Here is a 26,125-nt window from a genome sequence, read left to right as displayed (position 1 = left end):
AAGTCTCTTGCCCACCCTAAAGTGGCTCCCTTAACTAAGAATTGTGGTTCCGTGCTCCCCTATCCACCTTTCCTTTATCCCAATTCTCCTGTTTTCCCCAGGTCCCCCCTCCTTCCCTTCTACCTTTTCTCTCCCCATCTCCCCTTACCCCCATCCCACCCCACCCCCAAGATCCCATTTTCTCCCCGGAAATTTGGTCTACTTCCCTTAGCCAAGAGGACAACTATATGTTTTTCCTTGGGTTCACCTTCTTACTTAGCTTCTTTAGGTTCACCTATTGCTGGAGAGGCTGTGGAGGAACGGGTACCCTCATCCATTGCTGGTGGGAATGCAATCTTGTGCAACCACTGTGGAAGTCAGTGTTTCAGTTTCTCAGGAAATTCGGGATCAACTTACCCCTGGACCCAGCAATACCACTCTTGGGAATATACCCAAGAGATGCTCTATCAAATGACAAAAGCATTTGTTCAACTATGTTCATAGCAGTATTATTTGTAATAGCCAGAACCTGGAAACAACCTAGATGCCCTTCAATGGAAGAATGGATGAAGAAAGTATGGAATATATACACGCTAGAGTACTACGCTGCGGTAAAAAACAATGACTTCTCGAATTTTGCATGCAAATGGATGGAAATAGAAAACACTATCCTGAGTGAGGTGTCCCAGACCCAAAAAGATGAATATGGGATGTACTCACTCATAATTGGTTTCTAGCCATAAATAAGGACTACGGAGTCTACAAAAATATGGTTTTAAAGGGACTATCTGCTCTCATGTCTCATTCATTCACTCTTGCCTCTTCTGTACAACCAGAGAACCTCTCTGTCCCATTCTTTCTGGCAGTTTATCACTGTTCCCATGCTTAGCTCTATATAGAATTGATAATAACAGTCTAGTTTTTCGCCTAGCAACCTGCCTTTTCATCTCCCTCAAGGAACAGTTGCCTGAGGTCTCCAGAATGGCAGTTAACTGGATGCCTCTCCAATCATACCTCTTGCTGAGTGTGAGCTCACCAACTCCAAACTCTCCCCTCCTCCATGTCACCCCATGCCTTCAGGAAGTAGTCAGACTTCAGCTGGCATCCCTATACCCAAAAAGTCTAGAAATTTGGGTGGAAGTGTCACCCCAGCTGCTGACACCAAAGAGTATGGAATGTTTGGGTTAAAGCTTCACCTCAGCCCCTGGCATCTATATACTCAAAGAGTCTGAAATGTATGGATGGACATTATACACAAGCCTCTGATATTCATATACTCAAAGAATTTAGAATGTTTGCTTAGAAGTATCACCCCAGCCCCTGGCATCCACATATCCAAAGAATCTGGAATGTTTAGGAGGAACTTCCATCTGAAGCCCCCTCTCCTGAGAGTTGCCTCAGTCCAGACTCCACTTCCAAGAAAGCCCACAAAATGGTGACCTCTCCCCAGAGATGCTGAGGACCACCCCCACAGGGTATTTCAACTGCCCCCTTAGGGCTTATCGGGCCATAAAAACTTTTCAGATATAGTAAGATAAAAAGGTATATTATTGAATCTACTTTTTAAAAGCAACTATTAGTTTTAAATGTCTTACACTGGTTTTACTTTTGTATCAATATACAAAATTTGTATGCAATATACAAAATATCTTAAGCAGAGGTAGAATTATACATGCATGCAATATGAAAAAATAACTTTGCATAGGTATACAAATATTGTAAACAAAGCATATTCAATATAACAAATATAACTTGAATTTGTATCAATATATAAGAACCTATACCAATGTAAGTTGTCTATTGATGTGGGACTCTCCTCTGTATGCTATGAATCCCATTGGTTAATAAAGGACTGTCTTGAGCCTGTACAGGGCAGAATACAAGTAGGCAGAGAAAACTAAACTGAATGCTGGGAGAAAGAAAGTGGAATCAGTGAGAAGCCATGTAGCCCTGCCAGAGATAAACACTGGAACTTTACTTGGTAAGCCATAACCTCATGATGATGCACAGATTAATGGAGATGTGCTAATTTATGATATGTGTTAGCCCAAAATACACTTAAGCTATTGGCCAAAGAGCATTGCAAATAATATGGTTTCTGTGTGATTATTTTGGGGCTGAGCAGCTGGGAACAAACAAGCAGCCTCCTACAACAAATGGCACCCACATGGACAAATAAATCTACTTAAAACCTGAAAGAGTTTGGGAAAGAATTCTAGGAAATAAAAAACAGAGTTAAGCAGAGCTTAACATTATGGCAAGCTTAACACCATGGCTCCTTTAAGAGAGGTTTTCCTGATTCAACAGTAGCAGAAAAAATGTCATGGCATTTCAAAATGTTGGCTTCCTGGTTTGTTCTGCCAGCACAAACTCTGGTTCTTGTCTATTAGGCACTCATGCCAATATTCCTACTTACATCTTAATCTCTGACATTCCAGTCATGACATGCCATGGTGGGAACTTTGAGCATTTAGTACTATAATAAAGTACCTATGTCAAGATTATATACTTACGACTTGTAATATATTATGTTCTTGATACTTCACAGGAATTTTATTCAATACTCAAAATGGCTTGCAGAGTTGCATTTTTATATTAGCTTTACAATATCAGAAACTGACATTATAAAACTTTCTCTTGCATGCTCCTGATACATATTGTAAGGATTTTGATGTAAGTAGAAGGGTTGATCTCTATCATTCTGAAACCATTCCTGGTTCCATGCTCTGTATCTTTCAGTTCTCCAAAAAATGAAATGATTTGGTATTTGAATAGTACTAACAAAATGCCAGGGAAACAGACAGTGGTGAAAGAGTTTAAACTAAAATTTTAAAAGCAATTATGGGATGAATGAAGAGGTGGGAATGTCCATATTCTAAATAGGGTGGAAAACTTGAGAAAGTTGAAACTGGAGACATGAAGAATAGATTTATACTAAGGAACTGCAAGGATGGTAGTTCAGAAAGGTGAGTTGATACAAGCTATCGAGTCAATGAGAAAAAATGCTAAGAAACTGTGGTGGTTTGAATAAGAATAGCCTCCATAGATTCATAGATTTGAATGCTTGGGTACCAGTGATTGGTACTATTAGAATGTGTGGTTTTGTTGAAGTAAGTGTGATTTTGTTGGAAAAAGTGTGTGACTGAGGGTGTCCTTTAAGGTTTCAAAAGCTGAAGTCAGGCCCACTATCTCTCACTGTTGACTACTGATGCAGATGTAGAACTCTTTGCTCCTTCCCCAGTACTGTGTCTTTCTGATTGCTACACAATGCTTCTTGCCATGATGATAATGGACAAAACTTCTGAAACTGTAAGCTAGTGCTAATTAAATGTTTTTCCACTATAAGAGTTACTTTGGTCCTGGTGTCTCTTCACATCAATAGGACACTGACTAAGACAGAAACCCTCTTCATGAAGAAATGGGGTGGGAATAACCCTTCTACTCACTTACATGAAATAGGGACTACATATCATCTAGAAAGGAAGAAAAGGAAAATAAAGAGCTGTCACATTGAGGCACTAGAAATTCATAAACTTTCATAGAAACTGCTAAGAATTTGGCACCACACTTAGCCTGATTTAGGAAGCAGAGGATGTGTCTAGATAAAATTACCACTCTGATCATCATCCTAGATATGTTGTTGTAGACTGAAAGAGAAGTAAAATGGTCTTGAGATCAAGGATATAACAGTGTAATTCAGAGGTTGTGGAAAGCAGAGGATGAAAAAGAGTTCAGAACAATTTAGTCAGTCTTGAATGAATAAACTTTGCAGCCATTCTGAGAGAGAGGAGTGTGAGAAGAAGCTGGTGGCCCTGAGGGAAGAATCATCTGCATGGCATCACACACAGTTCTCAGGGTCTGATGCTAGCTGTGGTGTTTAGTGCTGAGACCATTATAACCCATTGATACATCATGGGAGAGAATTCACCTGGGCTAAGAGGAAATAAGCAAAGCCATTTCAAGAAGTTATATAAACAGGGACAAGACATAGGGATAGAAAAAATGACCAAAGGAAAAGGAAATGCTTTTAGCATAAAGAAAATAGTCTACAAGAAAACTGGATGTTAAAATGAGTGTTTAAGTCTCTTCAAAGGATGAATGACCGTGAATATAATCAATATTGTTGCTTGAGAGAAACGATCAATTTGTTGATTTTTCATCTTCCTGGACACCATTCATTATTCACATTACTTCTATAAACTTTAACTTTCACTCCATTAGCCATTACTTAATGATGCTTATCAGTGTGGTTTCTTGGCTTCAGCCCAATGTTTTTTTCTAATAAAGTGTAGTCATGAGAATTTTATTTCCTTGTCAATATTGACTCTTCAGAGAGTCTAGACTTTCTTAGCACAGGCAAGAGTAACATTTAAGAGCAATCAGGGAAAGGGGTGATAAGGCCCAAGGAAATAATTAGAATGCTTAAATGCAGACCGGGAGGGAAGCTCCTTCTGAGATATGTAGACACAATTTCTCTCTTTATTAGCATACAATGTGTTTTATGTACCTTTAACTTATCCTCTCCTCGTGGCTTTTTTGTTCCTTAATTTTTTTTTCAAATGCAAAACCAATGCCTCTGAAAATACTGCTTTTGAATAGAGTCCCAATATAAAAATTCCTTTTCTGTTGATTCTTCTTACACTGTCTTGAAGCCTACCTCTCTTCCACAAGATTCGGTGATCGTATAAATAAGAGTAAATGGGAATGCATTTCCAAAAAGGACCTGGGATTTTTCAACTTCTATGCATTTGGAGTTTGTTGAAGATCTTTTAAATAAGGGAATATAAAAAAAATATTGCTGAAATATGGTCTCTGGTTAACAAAGTGTGCTGTGTAGATGCCTCCCTCCAGATCTAGATCCACTGCTGCCCTGAGGTCAGTTGTTTGAATTTAATGCTGTTGACAGTAGAGTGTGGCTATGTTTTCTAATGACACGTTAGGATATTGTTGCTGTTTTACTTTACTGTGACACTGTGCCTTTCCATTTCAAAGCAATTATATAAGTCATTCTTTTTATTGTTAGAAATACCAAGTGTAAACAATTGGGTTCATAAACTAAACAGTTCAATGCTGAAAACAACCATGTAGTGGTCTAAGAATATAAGTTCTCCAGGCAGGGAGACATGTGTGAAATGTTAGCATTTGGAAGGTGGAGGCAGGAAGGCATGAGTTCCCAGTAATATCAGGCTCCATGTTGTGTTTTTGGTTACCTGACCTTTAGGGGACCCTATCTTGAAATAACAACACATGCCTGCTGAAGCATCACTGAAGGTTTTCCATCTCTAAGGAAACAGACTCAAGCTCAAGGCTAGCTGGATGTGGAGAGCAAGTTTCATGAAAGCTAAATTTAGGCAGTGAATGAAACTATTGAAGACAGAAATCTAATTAGAGCATAATTGAATAATGGGGCCATGTTCAGGCTCAGCAAGCAGACAAACTTGGCAGAGTAGACTGCATGTTTCTGGCTTTAGAGTCAAGAATAGAACAAGGTGTTAAAGAATCTCCCTTCAGGACTAAGGAAAGCCACTGAGGCAAAGCATGTGTTGGTTGTGTCCCTGAAAGGAGACCCAGAGAGGTCACTGTGTGAAAATGAGAAGGTGAAACCTGGATTCTTTGGAGATTCCAAGATGTTATAGATGTCAGAGTCATGGAATCCCTGCCAAGGAAAGCTGCTAGCAGAAGGTGGAAACAGCTCAGAAGAGAGGCATGTGTTGCAATGCAACAATACTGAAAGGATTTGGACACCTGAAGAGCATTTTGAAATCAATATAGAGATGAAGAGTTTTGAGTATGTCAAGCTGGTTTCTACGTCTTGTTTTGGTTCAGTATTTCCTCACTAGACCCCCTTCCCTATGCTTTCGAATGGTTGTATATGTTCTGTCCATTATATGTTTGAAGTATGTTATCTCTTTTTATTTTTATTTATAGGGAATTGCAGTTAAGACATTACATGGATCTCAGAAGAGACTTGGAACTTTGGACATTTAAACATTGTTGAGACTGTGATAGACTATGGAAACTTTTGAAGTAGGATTAAATGCATTTTGCATTATGTTACATCTACCAATCTATGGGGGTCAGAGAGTGAAACGTGGTGACTTGAGTAGGTAGGGCCCCCATAGCATTATGTATTTGAGTGCTTGGCCCATAGGGAGTGACACTATTAAAAAGTATGGCCTTGTTAGAGTATAGTCTTGTATAGGAAGTATATCACTATGGGGGCAGGATTAGAAGTCTTATTTGCCAAAACTAAACCTAGTATGGTACAGTCTCCTGGTGCCTACAGATCAAGATGTAAAACTTTTAGCTCCTTCTCCAGCATCACGTCTTCATGAAAGTTGCTATGCCTCACCATGATGATACTGAATCAAACCTTTAAAACTGTAAGCCAGACTCAGTTAATTGTTTTCCTTTATAAGAGTTGCCATGGTAATGGTATTTCATCACAACAATAAAAACTCTAACTAAGATGTAGATGGAAATTTCTGTCCCTCCTGATCCTGCAGCTATTCAGAATCAAAGAAACACACCAAGGCTTATATTACTTATAAACTTCTGGGACTATTAGATCAGGCTTCTTATTACCTAGCTCTTACAACTTAAATTAACCTGTAACTCTTATCTATGTTTAGTCATGTGTCTTGGTACTTTTTCATAGTAAGGCATCTTCATCTTGCTTCCTCTTCATCTGGCTTATGACTACATCTCTGTCTTTCCTCTTCTGAGAATTCTCCTAGTCTGATTGCCCTACATATAATTTCTATCTGACTACTTGCCAGTCAAAATTTTATTAAGCTAATAAGAATGACAAATTTTTACAGTGTTTAAGAACATTATCCCATAGCACTAAGATACTGCCAATTTCTGTGTCTTCAGGTGTTATGACATTGATTCTTACCTAAGTTCTCACATGATTGACATCATCCCTGTGGTTCTAAACAAGATCACAGTATAGCACTTACATAATGTAACTGTCTGCAAGGCATTCAATGACCTTAAAAAATCATAAATAAAGGAGGAGTGGATGTTTAGTGTTTTCAGTGTTCCCAAACGGAGTAAGTACTTCATAGTCATCCTCCTGGCCATCATGTCACACAGACTTTTCCACATAGAATTCTTCATGATGCAAAAACGCCATTAAAATTGAGGGAAATGACTGGTTATAAAAAGTTGTCCTCAATGTAATTGCAGCTCAGTTGTATAACCCAAATTGCTGAGATACAACAGCTGTAGTAAGACAAGGATCCCCTACTTAATTGCCATATTGATATGGCATTGACGTGGAATGTTTCATAAGGTAGTTATATAATAATAGCAATGTTAAACATAGTTATTACTGTTGCTATTTATTGTTGTTTTTTTTCCAGACAGGGTTTCACTCTCTAGTCCTGGCTATCCTTAAACTCACTCTGTAGACCAGGCTAGTCTTGAATGCACAGAGATTCACCTGCCTCTTCCTCTAAAATGCATGCAGAGAATAAAGCCATATACCACCAACACTGGTCTACATATTGTTTTAAGGAATAGGAATACTTTTTATGTAGCAGAATTTTCATCTTACATTCCTGTACAGAATTACAGTTTACCCCCTTCCTAGCTACTGAAGACCCAGGAGAGTATCCCATGAAAAGGCCAGTGTCAAAAATGAACTCCTTCTCTTTTAGTTGTTGGTTAGTGAGCAGCATAATCACCTCCACCATCCCACCCTATTTCCTAGTTACTCTCCAGAATATAGTAACATAACCAGATCTTGCATAAAATTATTTTGTTTTCTTTTAAATTTTAAAATTTAACTATGAATGAGCTAAGTACAGGAAGACATTTCATTATACAGGCTATTAAGATTATATATATATATAAAAATTTGGGTCTAAGGATATGATGCTTTGGAAAAGAGCTCTGTTCTCATTTCCACAGAGAATGAGAATCTGTGGATTCCTTCAAGACTAATGTGGCTTAGTGAACCAAGACCCCCCCCCAAAAGGTCACCTTGAACACCCAACAATACTTTACCCAACAATAGCAAAAAGGAGTTTGGAGAGAACTATGCCCAAATTCCAAAACACTCTTATTTATGTTTATTTCCTTTTAAAGGGGGAAATGTAATAGAGATGACTCCTTTGCATTGGTATGGATCTTGATTTATTGATACAAATTTAAGATATATATATATATATTTCTGCTCTTGATTAAGGTATTGTGTTTGTGAAGCTCATTAAAAAAACCCAGGGTAGCCAAAGCAATCCTATACAATAAAGGAACTTCTGGAGGCATTGCCATTCCTGACAACAAACTCTATTACAGAGCCACAGTAATGAAAACAGCTTTGTACTAGCATAAAAACAGAGATGTTGACCAATGGAATCAAATTGAGGACCTGGATATTAATCCACAAACCTATGAACACCTGATTTATGACAAAGAAGCTAAAATTATACAATGGAAGAAAGAAAACATGTTTAACAAATAGTGGTGGCATAACAGGATATTGACCTGTAGAAGAATGAAAATAGATCCATATCTATCACCATGTACAAAATTCAGGTCCAAATGGATTAAAGAACTAAATATAAATTCGACCACATGGAACCTGATAGAAGAGAAAGTGGGAAGTAGCTTGCAATACATGGGCATAGGAGACCACTTCCTATGTGGAACCCCAGTAGCACAGACAATAAGAGCAACAATGAAGAACTGGGAGAAATTGTCTTCTCCTTAGGAGAAATTGTCTTCTACCCTTACCTTGAAAACTTTCTTTTTTTTTATTTTTATTGAACTCGATGTTTTTCTCTGCTCCCCCCCCCACCTATCACCTCCCTTTCAACCCTCTCCCAAGGTTGCCATGCTTCCAATTTACTGAGGAGATCTTGTCTTTTTCTACTTCCCATGTAGATTAGATCTATGTAAGTCTCTCTTAGTGTCCTCATTGTTGTCTAAGTTCTCTGGGATTGTGATTTATAGGTTGGTTTTCTTTGCTGTATGTTTAAAAACCACTTATGAGTAAGTACATGTGATAATTGTCTTTCTGTGTCTGGGTTACCTCACTCAATATGATATTTTCTAGCTCCATCCTTTTTCCTGCAAAATTCAAGATGTCATTAATATTTTTCTGCTGTGTAGTACTCCATTGTATAAATGTACCACATTTTCTTTATTCATTCTTTGGTTGAGGGGCATTCAGGTTATTTCCAGGTTCTGGCTATGACAAACAATGCTGCTATTAACACATATAGAACCAGAGTTGACAGGATATTTAGAAAGTGACCCATAAAGGGAGAAATTCGCTCAGTAACCAACCTTAAGACTTTCATGGGAATGACTGAAGGAAGTAAGATGTTTGTAACTGATTAACAACTTACATGGAATCATATTATTTCTTTAGAATAAGAATTTCTGCTTGATTAAGTAGGAAGTACACACAAAATGAGTTTCTGTACCTAAAGAAGCGATTCATTTCTGTGAATTGCCAAAATTATCTAAGCTAAAAGGTTGTTCACTGAGGATATGGTCTCCTCCCACTTCTAGAAGACATGACAAGTTTATCCATATAGGTCAATAAAGGTATTGGAAAAACACTAAGAGTGAAGTCAGTAGTGTGGATCTATTGAGTTAATAATTAGCCAGCCGCACACATTCTGGTGAAAACTTTCCAAGGTTTCAAATGATATAAAAAGGCAACTGAATGGAACACTTCTGTATCAGTCCTGAAGACATCATGGCCAAGCTCATTCTTGCCGCAGGTGAACTGATAATCAGACATAGAGCCTCAGTCTTTCCTGATGCTTTCCTCACAGGATCTGACAAGAAGCAGTATTGACATTATAACTATGCTTTGCCATTCTTCATTTTGTCACTGAAAATTTCCTTTCTTTATTCAGTCTTTCCCTTGCTCTCATAAGTTCATAGTTGAGAAGATACTTTTTCCTCACTAATACCACAGACATGACACTAATATCTTACTTTGTTTGATGCTTCTTTTGCTTCTATTTTTTCCCCAGACATTTATTGCCCTGGTCCTCTCACTGCCTAAAATTCACAATCTATTTAGCTTCATGTGGTCATTCTGGAACTTTTTTTTTTGACAGGTATCACTAAAATCTGAGATAGAGCTATCCGAGTTTCTCTGCTCTTCTTTTTTTCAGAATTATTTCACATCTCTCCTCTCTTGTACCATTATATTGATGACTTAAGTTGTCACATTTAGTCATTTGAGAATTAGATTTAAGCGTTTTAACCCAAATTGTTCACAATTTACCAGTTTCTGCTTCAAATATGTGACCTACATACTTTTAAAGATTCATAACCTTAGTCAAGTGAAGACTAAAGCTCAATGTGTAATGGGTTCACAGCAGAGATGCTCTAATTATATGATAATGTTCAAATCCAAAATCTCAGGACTCAAGAGACCCAGTCAGAACATTCTTCTGTAGAAGGCCAGCCAAAACTACCTAGTGAGAGACCCTCACAAACAAAAAGGAAACATCATCAAACCTAAAATGTTCCTTAGTAGTTAGAAATGGCATATGAAGCAAAATGTCTTATGTCCTCCATCAAGGGCTCTTAGTAGATGCCTCCCAATAATGGCCAAGACTCCAGAAGATACTGAATGATATACTTTAGATGTTGTATTGGTCGGGGGAAGGTTCTTCTCATTGCAGCCCTGGGAACTGAGGCTCCTGAATGTATATGCTCACTAAGCAGAGAATATTTTGAGAAATTTCATTCACTATCACTGGCAGAGGTAGTAGATTTCAAATTTAATAACAATTAGGACACATAAAATTGAACAGAAAGACATTACTAGGTTTTGTCAATCGGTGTAGAGGATTTTGAAAATCATAACTCCAAGGTCCACACCTTGTAAAGCTTCAAAATTTATTTGGAGTAGTAGGATGGGCCAGAGGAACTGAGAGGATTTGATCCTTATGGTTCTAGCAACTGATCCAGACTAAATGTGTCTTCTGTCTCTCTAGGTTGAGCCATTCTGCTGAATATTCAGTTGGGTAAGTTATTGGCAGAAACATTAACATAAGTCTCTAGTGATGGAGGAAGGTTATTGGTTAAATAAAAAGAAACTACTTGGCCCTCATTGGTTAGAAGATAGGTGGGAGGAGTAAACAGAACAGAATGCTGGGAGGAAGAGGAAGTGAGCTCAGACTCCACAGCTCTCCTCTCGGGAGCAGACGCCTCAGAGAGAGATGCCATGCTCTGCTCTCCCGGGCAGAAGCACGCGATGAAGCAAGCCGCCAGGTTAGACATGCTGCATCTTTCCCGGTAAGACCAGTGCTCACAGATTATTAGAGATGGGTTGATCGGGATGTGAGAATTAGCCTGTAAGGGCTAGAGCTAAAGGGCCAAGCAGTGTTTAAATGAATACAGTTTGTGTGTTGTTATTTCAGAGCATAAGCTAGCCAGGTTGCCGGGGTGCTGGGGATGCAGCCCCGCCGCTCATATTACTACAGATTGGCGCCCACGAGGACAACTGCTTCCACATAAAGCCTGAGACAGCTTGGGAAGTAATTCTAGAACAAAATGAAAGCATTGTGCCTGGTTTCTTGGTAGCAGCAATTTCTCGGTTCTACTCTGCTTGCTAGAGGCAAGCAAGCGCTCTCATCTAAGAGAGGCTTCCTGACTCAGCTTTAGCTGCAAAACCCTGCAGCTCATTAAGAGGTCCTGACACGAAACATTTAAACGGTGTTGACGAAAAGGTGAACGCATGTTTTTTGGTTTTCAGCCGTAGCAGGAAAAAAGCTGCACCGTTTAAAAATGCCAGCTTTCTGGGTCATCCTGCCAGGGCAAACTCTGTTTGAGGCAGGAGGGCCGGCTACCGAGAGAGGACTTGAGTGTTGTCTGTTGTAGCTCACTTGCTGGCAGGGACCTTGAAATGCCATAGAGTTGTGGCAGTAAACATGGCTACAGCCAGTACCTCAGCCATGAGGCTGGAAAGCTAAGGAATGGACTGGTTCTAGCTGGCAAAGCCACGGCTTTAGTCCTACTGAGATTGCTTGGTAAATTAAAGACTCATGTGGTCAGAAAAAGAGAGATATACAGTAAAGAGAGATTCAAAGACAAAGAAAATTTCTAAATGGTTTACAGTGTGTTAAAAATATATGCAAGCTAAAAGTTGAAGTTCTTAAAGTAAAAAAAGGAAGAGAGTTGTTGTGTGTGGTAGTACACACCTTTAATCCCAACACTTGAAAGGCAGAGGGAGATTGACCTCTGTGACTTCAAGGTGTGGTAGCACATGCCTTTAATCCCAGTGCCTAGAAGGCAGAGACAAACAGTTCTCTGTGAGTTCAAGGTGTCGTAGTGTACACCTTTAATCCCAATGCCTGGGAGGCAGAGACAGGCGGATCTCTGAGAATTCAAGGACTACAGAGTTACTTCAGGTCAAAGATACAGAGAACCTGTCTCAAAAAGCAAAAAGTTAAAAGTAAAAATAAACGAAATAGAGGTTAAAACAAAGCTGCACAAAGATGGAAAATACACAGAGAATTTTGATACTGTATGCTACTATGCCCTCTTTAAATTATTTAAATGCTGAGGAAGGAGCAACAGATGCTAAAAGATATTTATTTATCTTCAATTTGCACTTCATTTAATGTCCACCTGATTCACGGAGTTGCAAAAAGCCGCCTTCATTCTTTTTATGGTGAAATAGTATGGCAGGGTTTATGTATATATAGCACACCATTTGTCCATTCATTCAGTGTCAGTTACTTTCTGTGATAACATATATTATGTTTTGTAAATAATGCTACAGTTCCTGTCATGTGCTCTCATCCTTTGGGAAGAAAATGATTCCATGTAATTTAGATATAAACTCTGTGGTAGTATTTTGTCTGTGATGTAACAAATAAAGCTTGCCTGAAGATCAGAGTGCAAAGCTAAGCCACTAACTAGTCATAGAGGCCTGGCACATATCTTTAATCCTAGCACTTGGAAGGTAGAGGGAGACCAATTTCTGTGAGTTCAAAGCTACCCTGGGCTACTCAAGATTAACCCAGTTTAAAAGAGAAACAGAACCAGGTAGTGATGGCTCACACCTTTACTTCCAGTACTTGGTAGTCACATAGTTTTAAACTCAGTACTAAGTAGGTAGAGACAGGAAGGGGTGTGACTGGATAAAGAGAGGAATAAAAGGCAGGAGGAGACAGGAGCTAAAGCTATTTGGTCTAAGGATGCGTGGAGACAGGATTCTGCCCCCTTTGATCTGAAAATTCAGTAGAGGTAAAAATTCTCTCCAGTGGCTGACTTCCATACTTCTCTGTTGTTTTCTGCATTTATCCCCAATATCTGACTCTGGGCTTTTATTATTAAGACCAATTAGAATTTGTATAACAAAACTAAGCAGTGTGGTTGCTGGGGAATATTTTTGTTTCTGAAGAATTTCCACAGTGCTTTCTCATGTGATTCTAATAACTATACTTCCACCAATGGTGTACCGAGTGTTTTCTCTATTCACATCCCTGACACAATTGGATATTTTCATTCTTATTTTACCAATTATGATGGACATGAGATGTTATCTCAATGTGGTTGTAATTTAAATATCTGTCTTAGAAATGTGTTGGATTGATTTTTATTCACTTGTTAGGCTTCATTTTTGGAGAAATGTCTACCTCAGAACTTTTCCCACTTTTTCAAGAATGATTCATATTCTTGATATGTAGTTTATTCCATTGCTGGTACATATATTCAAATTAATTCCTTAACATTGTATAATTTAAAGTATTTTCAACCAGTGTAATGTAATCTCTTTAATGCAGGTGATTTTTCTTTTCCCTGATTCATAGGAGAAATCTTTTTCTTTTTGATAGTAGCCTGTAAATTTAGAAACATTTTCAAACAGTGCCACTTCACAGATGACTCCAATGGATACTTCATCCTTTTCTTACAATAATTTGATAGATTTATACCTTATGTTCACATTCCTATTCCACTATCAGTTGACTTTTGTCTACAGTGTGAGACTGGGATACAGTTTCTTTCATGCACATAGAGAAGGCTGATTTTCTAGTAACTTCTTGCTGACTGAGAGTCTAGAATCATGTCAATTGCAAGGAAGTACACAATACTTTACAAATCTTGATATGATCACTGTGGGATCATATGGGATGAGTGTCTTCCTTTCTCTCTTTGTGATTGCTTTTGCATTGGAAGGGTTAAAAAATGGAAGAAGACTTCTAAGCTTTCTGATTTAAGAAGTAGGAGCTGCAGGTTTTTAGAATTTAGGTAGCACTGCTTCCCAGAATCAGAAAATTCGATTTATTCTGTTACCGTTTCCCTTTGTTAAATAAGGCATACTCTCGTATTCCACAAACTGTGCTTTTTAGCTTAGCCATAATACAAGGAAAACTCAGGTGACTTCTACTGACAGTAATTACACTTTCCGTAAGAATAATCTAAGGTATGATTTCTAACTGAAAATTAATTCATCTAAGGAAATTCCCTTTACTTTTGTAATTTATATTCCTTGCATCAAAACTAAACCAAACACTGAAAGCCATCCATGACCCCATTTCAGATCACGGAATCTGAATCTCTAAGGAAGGGACAAGATGCCTCTAACTCTGTCTTCTCACAACTGCTGATCATAGTTATTTGGAAGTTAATGGCTCAAAGCAACTATTCCCATGAAGATGTACACTTCTAGCAGAATTTATTTGTATTTGTTTGTGGAGGTTGAGAAATTAATAAAGCTACAATAATCTGTCATTTTATGTGATCAGGAAGACTGTGGGATAACCATGGTTCTAAGTTACTAGCACAGAAATGCAGTCAGTATAATACATGCAAAACTTGTGTTGAGAACATTACGTTAAGGACCTTGTACTAAAAGTATAACAACAAATTTGGTACAAAATTTTTAAAAGTAATGGAAAATTATGCTGAGCTGTAGTCTTTTTCATGGCATGACAGCACCAAATAATACAAGTAATACACAAGTAACACTGCTATTTCATATAAAGGGAATCAAGGGATTTTATGTTTCTCTTTTACTGTTGACTTTCAGGAACACAGAGCTGAAAACTCTCCTGGCCGTTGGAGGTTTGAAGTTTGGATCTATCCCGTAAGTTCTGTATATAGCCAATTACTCTTTGCTAGTGTGGCAACACAATCTCATTCTGTTACTTCTCATCTTTAGAAAGGTATTAAGAATATCCATTGAGTACTTATGTTAAGTCCTGATTGATTTCACTGAAAGCTAAAGTTAAGCAGAATGCACTCTTTATAAGTCTGCATGTGAATTTCACAAGTTCAAATTGATTTGGGTGTTCTGGGCTGGCATCCTTTGTGTGTTAGTTACCAACTACAAAGAGCCATTTCTTTAAGTAAATAAAATCCCCCAGGTCAGAGGAGTGTCATGTAATTACTGCTTCTTTCTGCTATTTTAGCAACTGAATTGAGGGCTCCTCATACAGAAGAAACATGCTTTGCGTTAATATGAACTGGAGAGTAATTGAAGGCACTAGATTGTTTAGCTAGGATGGAAAGCTATTAAAATGAAAGGGCTACGTAATAGTAGTTAGGGTGAGGTTCACAAATCTGAACAGCCCAGAATCTGATATTATCTATTAATTGTCTTATTCCAATGTGGTAATTGGAAATAAAACTTCATTCATCTTTTTTTGGTCTCCCTCAGGTTCAGTGACATGGTGTCTACTGCTCAGAATCGTCAGACTTTCATTAAGTCAGTCATCAAATTCCAGCGCCATAACAAGTTTGATGGGCTGAACCTGGACTGGCAGTACCCTGGGTCAGGTGGAAGCTCACCTAAGGACAAGCATCTCTTTACTCTTCTGGTGAAGGTGGGGAAGTCAGGGATAAATGCCTTTAGTCCTAGAAGATTCAAAGTCTCTGCTTTCCAATGAGGGTTGGGTTCTTTTAGAGTAGACCAAATTTGAATTTATAATTATAAATTTTTAGTATTGCATAGGCCCTGAAATATCATTCATTGATTCTACAAACATGTAGAACACTATACCACATGCGAGTGAGGAATGATAATGCATGTTCATATGTTGTCTATGCTGTGAGTTCCAGAGTCATTATAATCTTTAGGTTACACACAAATAACTAATATATAGAAAGGGCTTTAGTAAATTTTCCTGAGTCATTTAGATAATAGTATCATATCTGCAGAGTTTAAACCTCATATCAATTTTACCAGAACACCTACTATTACTGAGCATGGTATACTCAATTGTAGTTAATGTGTACAGGCTGAAGATGAAAACAAAGCAGAATCTTTTGCTTCAAACAGTTCTCATCTGAGGTATAACACTGTAGCTTAGGAAACAATTGAGGTGCATCTTGGTAATGGCAATGAGAGGGGTCGATAGGGTGTGATAGAAACTCAGATGTGCGAGTAACTGACTGTGTGTGAAGGAGGATTAGAAAGAGCTTCTGAGGAAGTCGTGCTTGAATTTAGTCTGGGAAAAAAAGGTCTGTTGTCATAAAATTAGATAAGGATGGGTCTGTCACAATGAAGTGATAAAAATTAATAAGCAAGTTACTTTGTGAGACATGTGAGTTTACAAAGGTAACAACTTCTGATCATGCGAGAGCCTTAGTCTCAGATAAAGATATATAATTCTCCTGCAAAAACATGGGATACTTTGAGGGCTTGTAGATAGTGGGGAAATATGACAGAACTTGGACTTTTGAATAATCATTTAATAATTTAATTTGAAATTTAAAAAATTAGAGTGAGCAACCAAGAATTCATTGAAAGCTGTTGAAGTAAACTGGGGGAACTGAGGTAAGAAATAACCAATGATTTTACAAGAAGGAAGGAGGGCGTGTAGACAGAGAACATAAACAGGACAGGGGACCATTTTGTGTTAGATCTGACAAAACATCCCACTTTTCAGACATAAGAATAATATCAAAATTTATTTCTTTGCTGAGAGTAAAATAGAATAACAGTTGATTTGTAGTGAGAACAGATTATTTTATCTTTGAACATACTGAATGTGAAGTATGTATATGAAAACACACACAGAAAGAAGGGTGATAATAGATTTCATGATTTAGGATCTGACTTGAGATATTGTTCGGAAGTTCTCAGGAAAAGTGGTAATCTTCAGGCAAAAATCCAAAGAATAATAACCAAAGATTGGAGGTTTTAAAAATGTAGTCCCCTCTATGATACTTATATGAAAAAATAAACAATTTTTAATTTTTGATGTATTGATCTACAACTGATCTACCCAGCTACATAATCAGCAATAGATTCTTTTCAATAAGATTCCTACCACTATATATTTGCCCAACTTCTGAAGAGTATCAATACTTTGTACTTACTAAATGACAGGTTGCTTCTATTGAATAACTATGACATGAATAATGATATGAAATAAATTTCTAGGCAAAAATCATAACTTCCAGCATTGATTCTAGGTGATTTTTCTTTAAAAGCACATGATTAAAGCAATCATGCTGTATTTATGTATTTACTATTTGGAGATAGCTAAAACACGTTTCTTCTTATGCTTCTTTCACCAGTAAAGTGATCTTATTATTTGACCCACTTGTTCATGGAAATTCTTGAAGTTTTCTTTAGAAACAGTTTCTAGAACACCAAAAAACAGTGATAAGAGATAACCCAAGTATTGAAGACTGGAACAAAGTCACACAGAATCTAGGCAGATTCCAACAGGTACAGAATCTGACCTGTTACACTGTTCTTACCACCTTCCCAATTCATCAAATCAACATATCATTAGACAGGATGTTTGATCTGTGATCTAGTTCATCCAGTCAGCAATGGCAGCAGCTCTCCACAGGACTGCAAGAGGATGCAGGGCACCGATGAAAGTTATTTCCAGAGAACTGAATATTTCCAGAGAACAGCTCTGGCCATATATTAAGGCCTGGATTTTGACCACTACAAGTTATTAGATGTTTGGTTTGGTGATATTTTTAAATACCTATGAATAATATTAGGGATACATATGTTTAGTAATAACATCTAATCTTCTGAATTTGTTGAGGTAATAGTGCATATCAAATTAAGACAAAATAAGAGAATGTGTATTGCAATAAATTTAAGTCTGTATTTGTTTATTGTGAAAAGAACTGAAAAAATTAAAATGAAAACATCAAACATTTTTTGTAGGAAATACGTGTAGCTTTTGAGAATGAATCCTTAGAATAACACAGGACCAGGCTGTTAATCACTTCCACAGGAGCTGGTATCATCTCCATCATTGAGGGTGGCTACAAGATCCCTGAATTGTCACAGTAAGTAGGGATCCATATTCACAATTTCTGTGGATGTTTACACAGAGTGCTTACTCCTGGTCTTTCTTGCTGCTCTAAGACTCTGATTGCTTTTTCTTGTTTCTCTTGGTGTTCTTGCATGTCTTTGAGCGATTTATTCATTTCCTCTACCTTTTTGTTTGTAATCTCTAATTGTTTATGGCAGTTTTTCACCTCCTGTTTAAGGTCCTCTATTATTTTCATATAGTTCACTTTTGAGTCGATTTCTTCTATTTCTTCTGTAGTAGGGTGTACAATTCTTCTTATTTCGGGATCCCTGGATTCTGGTGGTGTCATGTTGCCTTTCAGGTTGTTGGAGGAATTCTTGCATTGGCGCCTTCCCATCTCTTCCTTCAAATGGGGCCAGGAGAGGCCTGGTGTCTTGGTCCAGTCTTTGCTGTGATTGACTCTCAGGGTATATCTCTTCAGTGTAGAAGCAGGAACCGTTCCTGTCCAGATGGGATTCCTCAGCAACTAAACAGGGCCGCCGGTAGCCCAATGCTCCAGGGCCAAAAGGATGAATGGAGCAAGGGGGGGGGGGCGGTATCCAGAAGGGCACAGGAAGCCTGGTGCAGGAGCTGAAGGTGCCCAGGCTCCCTAACAGGGGACCCTGAGGCCTGCCCGGTAGGCAGGCACTCACCACTCTGGGTGGGTAGCCTTAGTGTAGGAGCTTAAAACTGTTCTTGAGCACTGGTCCTAGCATACAGCAGGGCAGGGTTGGGAAGGGGTGCTGGGGGGCTGGGTCGTGTGAAAGAAAGACAGCCCTGCAGAAGGAGCTGGGGGAGGGGGATTTGTGCTCTCTCCCGGGACAGTCTGCCCCTGGATGGCACACACTCACCCGTCCTGATGGGATTCCTCAGCAACTCTGCTCTAAGACTCTGATTATAAGCCTTGTAAAGGTAGTATTGGCAAGAACAACAGCACTCAAATGAACTGGATTTGAACTTTTAAATAAGGTCTTTATTCGTTCTTTCAATATTTCATGCATTTCTTTAATGTGTGTGTGTGTGGTTTTTTTTTTTTTTGCAATTAGCAAGAGGTTTATTGGGTGTGCACAGGTACCTGTGGGCGGCAGGCGGCAAAGTCCTTTTGGAGGACTTGCGCACTCAGGCTGGGCAGGGGGTCTTTTATATGGAAATGGGTGGCAGAAGCATGCATGGTTACAGGGATTCCATTGGTCAGTTCGGATGAGGCGATGGGTTCACTTGGGGACAAGCTCCTCGGGGACATGAAGATATGATAATAGCTGACTTGGCCCTATCTAGGGCACATGTAGTTTTTCCCAGAACTGTTCGTTCCCCTTCTAGGCCTGGTGTCTGACCACAGATATCCTGTTTGGCAGCCTAGGAGTACTGACTTTACCTTGAACTTACACTTGTTTGTGTGAAAGCTTTGCAAAATGGCATTACAGAAGCTAAGCTGGGGTCTTTCATTCCCCCATTTTCTTTTAGTATTGAGTTAAATCTTTTACTCAAGATAATTATGGAATTTCAGTTTCCTGTTGTCTTAGTCTTTGGTATTGATGGGTCAAGACTAGGGCCTGGATGACGGATAGCCTGTCTTTTATAATTGGACCTAGCAGTTTAGGATGCAAGGCCCAAACAGGAGTATCAAGAGGAGGATAATTAAAGGACCCATCAAGGAAGACATCAGGGTAGTAAACCAAGGGGACTTATTAAACCATCCTTTGAACCATCCCTGTTGTGACTTAAACATCTTTTGTCTCCGTGCCAACCTGTCCCTGAGTTTTTTAAACAATCTTCCTGCTCTGGGACTGGATTTGCCAGGTTAAGGAATACACCTGGTGTGGACTTTTCCCTTGGGCTGTCATTCCTGGCCTCAGTAGGACCCATACAATGATCAGGGAGCCCCATGAGTAAGTCTTATCTTTAAAGGATTTTGGGTGCGTTGGACCTTCCATTTTGGGGTCACGATTGGTTCCGCCTCCTCGGTGGTGCGGGCGGCCTTAAATTTATTCACCAATGCCTCCCTCCAAATTCTCCTCATGCCTTACCTTTATCCCATTGAATTCCTTATTTCGTGTTTCAAGCTGCTTATGTTCTCCTTTTTTGTGTCTTTGTTTGTTTGTTTTCCAAGGCAAGGTTTCTCTGTAGCTTTGAAGCCTATCCTGGAACTAGCTCTTGTAGACCAGGCTGACCTCGAGCTCACAGAGATCCATTTGCCCTTGCCTCCCAAGTGCTGGGATTAAAGGTGTGCATCACCACTGGCTGGCTTTTTGATGTCATTAGTAAGTACCTAATGCGATGAGTTTTGCTCACGGCTTTGGGGTTATTCATAGCTTCACAGACATGCAATTCTGGCAATATTCCTGAGGGAATTTGAATTTCTTTCCCAAAGTAGCCTTTAAGCACCAATAACATTTTCAACAAGTTTGTCACATGGAATAGGAACTGTCTTAAGTTTTGCTGATGATATTGGTAGGTCTTGTGCAGGTAACCACAGCCATTGAAAGTTAACGTGTGCAACAATCAAATATTGTCTGACTTATGTTAGCATTTCACAGTCTTTCTCCCCAGTAACCACCAGCACATAATATCTTCAAAGTGGCCAATGAATTGCAGGCCCAGTTCTTTAATCTGAGCGCTAATATCTGCCATAAATGAATGTTCATTATGGCCAATGTCTGCAAGACCTAAACTGAATGACCATTCAAAACTGTGTTACTTTTATGATATTTCATTATTAATAATTAATAGAAAATTCTTTAGGATATACAAGATTCCTTAATATGAGAGATCAGTGGTACTCAACCTTCCTAATGCTGTGACCCATTAATGTAGTTCCTTATGTGTGGTGACCCCTGTAACCAAAAAATTATTTTGTTGTTACTTCATAACTGTAATTTTGCTACTGTTATTAACTATATTTGATATGCAGGATATCTGATATGTGACCAATGTGGAGGTCACAAACCACAATTTGAGAACCTAGACCATAGCCTTAAATCTACTAGCAAGACTATAGATATATGGCAAATAATTATCTATCATACCATGTAGGAATTCAGAGGATAATGAAATTACAGTGCAAAAATATGAACAACATATCTGTATATGAAATATCTGTATCTTTATCATTTCTTTTGAGGTCTAACTTTGTTTGATAAGCTTGTTCTTGTGTTCAGTTTCTTGTACTATATATAAAAATGAAATTACATGCTACAAATATATACTATGTATATTACTGTGACTCCTGGTTCCTTAAACTTGGAATCTTAGCTTGCAGGAGGCTGAAGCAGGAGAACTATCAGTTTAAAGACTGTCTTAAGTATATATTGAGATTCTGACAGAATATAAAAATATAATAATAACTGTAGATATAACCCAGCTGGAGATAATCTATATAGCCTGGGCAAAGGTCTGTATGTATGGCATGCCTAGCAGAAGCAAAAGAGAACAATATGTCAATTTTCTTTAAAACAAATAAAACTCATAAGAAAAATGGAAAGGAATAAAAACAAAGTGCATGCTATTTTTCCTTTATGGTATTGACATTTAAATATTTGAATCTGTTGTATGTTTAAAGATTTGCAACTTCCTGGATGAAGGAGCCACTGAGAAATGGTATGCACCCCAGGAAGTACCCTATGCTTTTAAGAACAGAGACTGGGTTGGCTATGATAATGTCAAGAGTTTCAAGATGAAGGTAAGTTCAGTCCATTGGATGTGATGAGATCTCAGTTTTGATTCACAATAATCTAGTAACTCATGTCCTCTGTTTAAACAGGCTCAGTGGCTCATAGAAAACAACTTAGGAGGTGCCATGGTCTAGCCCCTGGACATGGATGACTTCACTGGTTCTTTCTGTAACCAGGGAAAGTTTCCTCTGACCTCTACCTTAAAGAAATATCTCCATGTCCAGAGTCGAAGTAAGTGACCACAGTGTTATATTGGTATATAACGACCTTCATCAACTCAGAGGTAGTCTTAACAGCTTCACCCCCAGTTCCCAGAGAGAATTTTTCCATTTTATCTCTGGGAAATTTTCAAAATGAGAGACTGTTTGTTACCTTTCCAAACCCTTTGCTTCCAAAAATCTTTATTACATACTTATTGGAAAACAGGCCTAACTCGAGTTGTTTGGGATGTTTCATGCTACTAAATCTTCAAGGCATAAGATCAAGGCATAAGAGTCCATAGAAACTTTAGTAATTTTTAGGTTTCAAATATTCCACTCTTTAAAGATCTTCATTACAGTATATCTCTGCCCTTTTGTGGAGTTTTATTAGAAAGACTTCAATAGTGCTCCAATGAATTCTTGTATCCATATACTCTCTGATGAATAGTACATACTGAAACTTTTTTTCTCAAGTTCAATTACTCACTGAGTATTCATGAAGCATTGCTAATGTAAAAGAAGTAAATTTGATTATCAGTTCAACAAGATTTCTGGTAGACAATGAAGACTTGGAAATGTAATAAATTCTGGATTTCTGGTGGTAACTTTCCCTAATAGCCAAGTCTGGATTTGTTTTCTGATCTAACATAAGAGATTATAAAGTTATTTGCATCTTTAGTTCATTTCATTGTGTTAGTCCTTCTCTTCATTTCTAGGTATAGTTTGCCTTTTATTAAGGACCACAACTTTGTCTTCGTGCTTTATCTTTCAGGTTGTAAGCCAACTACTCATGAGGAACTTTAGCTTGTAATTGGTCCTCAAATCATGAGAATAAATACAAGATCAGCACTCAGAAGCAGCTTCTGGTCCTGCCTGAATTGAATCACACACTAGCACAATTGTTGTGTGGGTCTTCTCCTCAGCTTCACTTGTGACACAACCAGGCATGGTTTTCATGAGTCAACTCATCCATGCTCTGAGAGATACAAGTGTCTCTGCCTTCCTAGTGCTGGGATTAAAGGCATATGCCACTACCGCCAGGCTCCCATGCCTTTAAAAAATCAACTTATTTCCTGCCTAACTTTTAAAAATAAAATTCACTGTGGATCTCTGCATCTGCTTCCATCATTTACTGGATGAAGGCTCTATGACGACAGTTCGGGTAGTGATCAATTTTATTACAGGGGATGGCTGGTTCAGATACTCCCTCCACTATTTCTAGGAGTCTTAGTTGGGGCCATCCTTGATGGTACCTGAGAGCTTCCCTGGCCCCAGGTTTCATTTTTTTTCCATTTTTTTTATTATTGAGAAAAGGAAGAAAAAAAAAACAAGTTTCCACCTCCTCCCAGCCTCCCATTTCCCTCCCCCTCGTCCCACCCTTCTCCCCATCCTCCCATCCTTCTCCCCCTCTTCCCACTCCTCTTCCCCTCCCTCTCCAGTCCAAAGAGCAGTCAGGTTTCCCTGCCCTGTGGGAAGTCCTAGGTCCTCCCCCCTCTGTCCATATCAAGGAAGGTGAACATCCAAACTGGCTAGGCTAGCACAAAGCCAGCACATTGCGTAGGATCAAAACCCCGTGCCATTGTCCTTGGCTTCTCATCAGCCCTCATTGTTCGCCATGTTCAGAGAGTCCAGTTTCAACCCATGCTTTTTCAGTCACAGTCCAGCTGGCCTTGGTGAGCTCCCAGTTGATCGGCTCCACTGTCTCAATGGATGGGTGCACCCCTCGTGGTCCCGACTTCTTTGCTCATGTTCTCCCTCCTTCTGCTCCTCATTGGGGCCTTGGGAGCTCAGTCCAGTGCTCCAGTGTGGGTCTCTGTCTCTATCTCCATCCATCACCAGATGAAGGTTCTATGATGATATGCAAGATATTCATCAGTATTGCTATAGGCTAGGGTCATTTCCGGTTCCCTATCCTCAGCTGCCCAAGGAACTAACTGGGGACCTCGGCTTGGGCTCCTGGGAGCCACTCTAGGTTCAAGTCTCTTGCCAATCCTAAGGTGGCTCCCTTAACTAAGAATTGTGCTTCCGTGCTCCCCTATCCAACCTTCCTTTATCCCAATCCTCCTTTTTCCCCAAGTTCCCCCCTTCTCCCTTTTCTCTCCCCATTACCCTTACCCCCATCCCACCCCACCCCCAAGATCCCAATTTTCTCCTTGGCAATTTTGTCTGCTTTCCATAGCCAAGAGGATAACTATATGTTTTTCCTTTGGTTCAACTTCTTACTTAGCTTCTTTAGGATCATCAATTGTAGACTCCGTGACCCTTATTTATGGCTAGAAACCAATTATGAGTGAGTACATCCTATATTCATCTTTTTGGGTCTGGGTTACCTCACTCAGAATATTGTTTTCTATTTCCATCCATTTGCATGCAAAATTCGAGAAGTCATTGTTTCTTACCGCAGCATAGTACTCTAGCGTGTATATATTCCATACTTTCTTCTTGAATTTTGTCAAATGCTTTTTCAGCATCTAATGAAATGATCATACGATTTTTTTCTTTCAGTTTATTTATATGATGGATTACATTGATAGATTTTCGTATGTTGAACCAGTCCTGCATCCCTGGGATGAAGCCTACTTGATCATAATGGATAATACTTCTGATGTGTTCTTGGATTCGGTTTGCCAGAATTTTGTTGAGGATTTTTGCATCGATGTTCATGGGTGAGATTGGTCTATAAGTCTCTTTCTTGGTTGAATCTTTGTGCAGTTTTGGTATCAGAGTAACCGTAGCTTCATAAAAGGAATTTGGCAATGACTCTTCTGTTTCTATATTGTGAAATACATTAAGGAGTATAGGTATTAGGTCTTCTTGGAAGTTCTGGTAGAATTCCGCATTGAAACTTGGGCTTTTTTTGGTAGGGAGGTTTTTGATAACCTCTTCTAATTCTTCGCGACTAACAGGTCTATTTAGATTGTTCACCTGGTCCTGGTTTAACTTTGGTATATGGTATTTATCTAAAATAGTGTCCATTTCCTTTACATTTTCCAGTTTTATGACATATACGCTTTTGTAGTAAAATCTAATGATTCTCTGAATTTCCTCTGTGTCTGTGGTTATGTCCCCATTTTCATTTCTGATCTTATTAATTTGCAAATTCGCTCTCTGCCGTTTGATTAGTTTGGATAGTGGTTTGTCAATCTTGTTGATTTTCTTCAGGAACCAGCTTTTTGTTTCATTGATCCTTTGTATTGTTTTCTGTGTTTCTATTTTGTTGATTTCAGCCCTCAGTTTGATTATTTCCAGTCTTCTACTCCTCCTAGGTGAGTCTGCTTCTTTTTTCTAGAGTTTTCAGGTAGGCTGTTAAGTCTCCAATGTGAGCTTTCTCTGTTTTCTTTAAGTGGGCAGTTAGTTCTATGAACTTTCCTCTCAGGACTGCTTTCATAGTGTCCCATAAGTTTGAGTATGTTGTTTCTTTATTTTCATTGAATTCCAGGAAGACTTTAATTTCTTTCTTTATTTCTTCCTTAATCCAGGTATGGTTCAGTATTTGACTGTTCAATTTCTGTGAGTTTGTAGGCTTTCTGGGGGTAGCATTGTTGTTGAATTCTAATTTTAATCCATGGTGATCTGATAGGACACAGGTGGTTACTAATATTTTTTTTGTAACTATGGATGTTTGCTTTGTTACCGACTATGCGGTCGATTTTTGAGAAGGTTCCATGAGCTGCAGAGAAGAAGGTATATTCTTTCCTATTTGGGTGGAATGTTCTATAGATGTCTGTTAAGTCCATTTGATTCATTACCTCCATTAATTCTCTTATTTCTCTGTTAGGTTTCTGTCTGATTGACCTGTCCATTGGTGAGAGAGGAGTGTTGAAGTCTCCTACTATTAGTGTGTGCAGTTTGATGGCTGCCTTGAGTTTTAGCAATGTTTCTTTTATGTACATGGGTGCTTTTATATTAGGGGCATAGATATTCAGGATTGAGACTTCATCCTGATGAACTGTTCCTGTTATGAGTATAAAATGCCCCTCTCCATCTCTTCTGATTCATTTAAGTTTGAAGTCAACTTTGT

At 38.7% G+C, this 26,125-nt stretch overlaps 1 pseudogene; it reads left to right on the top strand.

The window, feature by feature from the left end:
* The first annotated feature begins 5,615 nt into the window (after positions 1-5,615).
* On the top strand, positions 5,616-22,038 carry LOC121433691 (annotated as a pseudogene).
* The last annotated feature ends 4,087 nt before the right edge of the window (positions 22,039-26,125 follow it).

The sequence above is a fragment of the Microtus oregoni genome, unplaced genomic scaffold (genome assembly GCF_018167655.1).
Source record: "Microtus oregoni isolate MIOR12 unplaced genomic scaffold, Mior012 000000F_ref0000247, whole genome shotgun sequence".
Taxonomy (NCBI): Eukaryota; Metazoa; Chordata; class Mammalia; order Rodentia; family Cricetidae; genus Microtus; species Microtus oregoni.
This window is presented reverse-complemented; position numbering and strand designations above follow the sequence as displayed.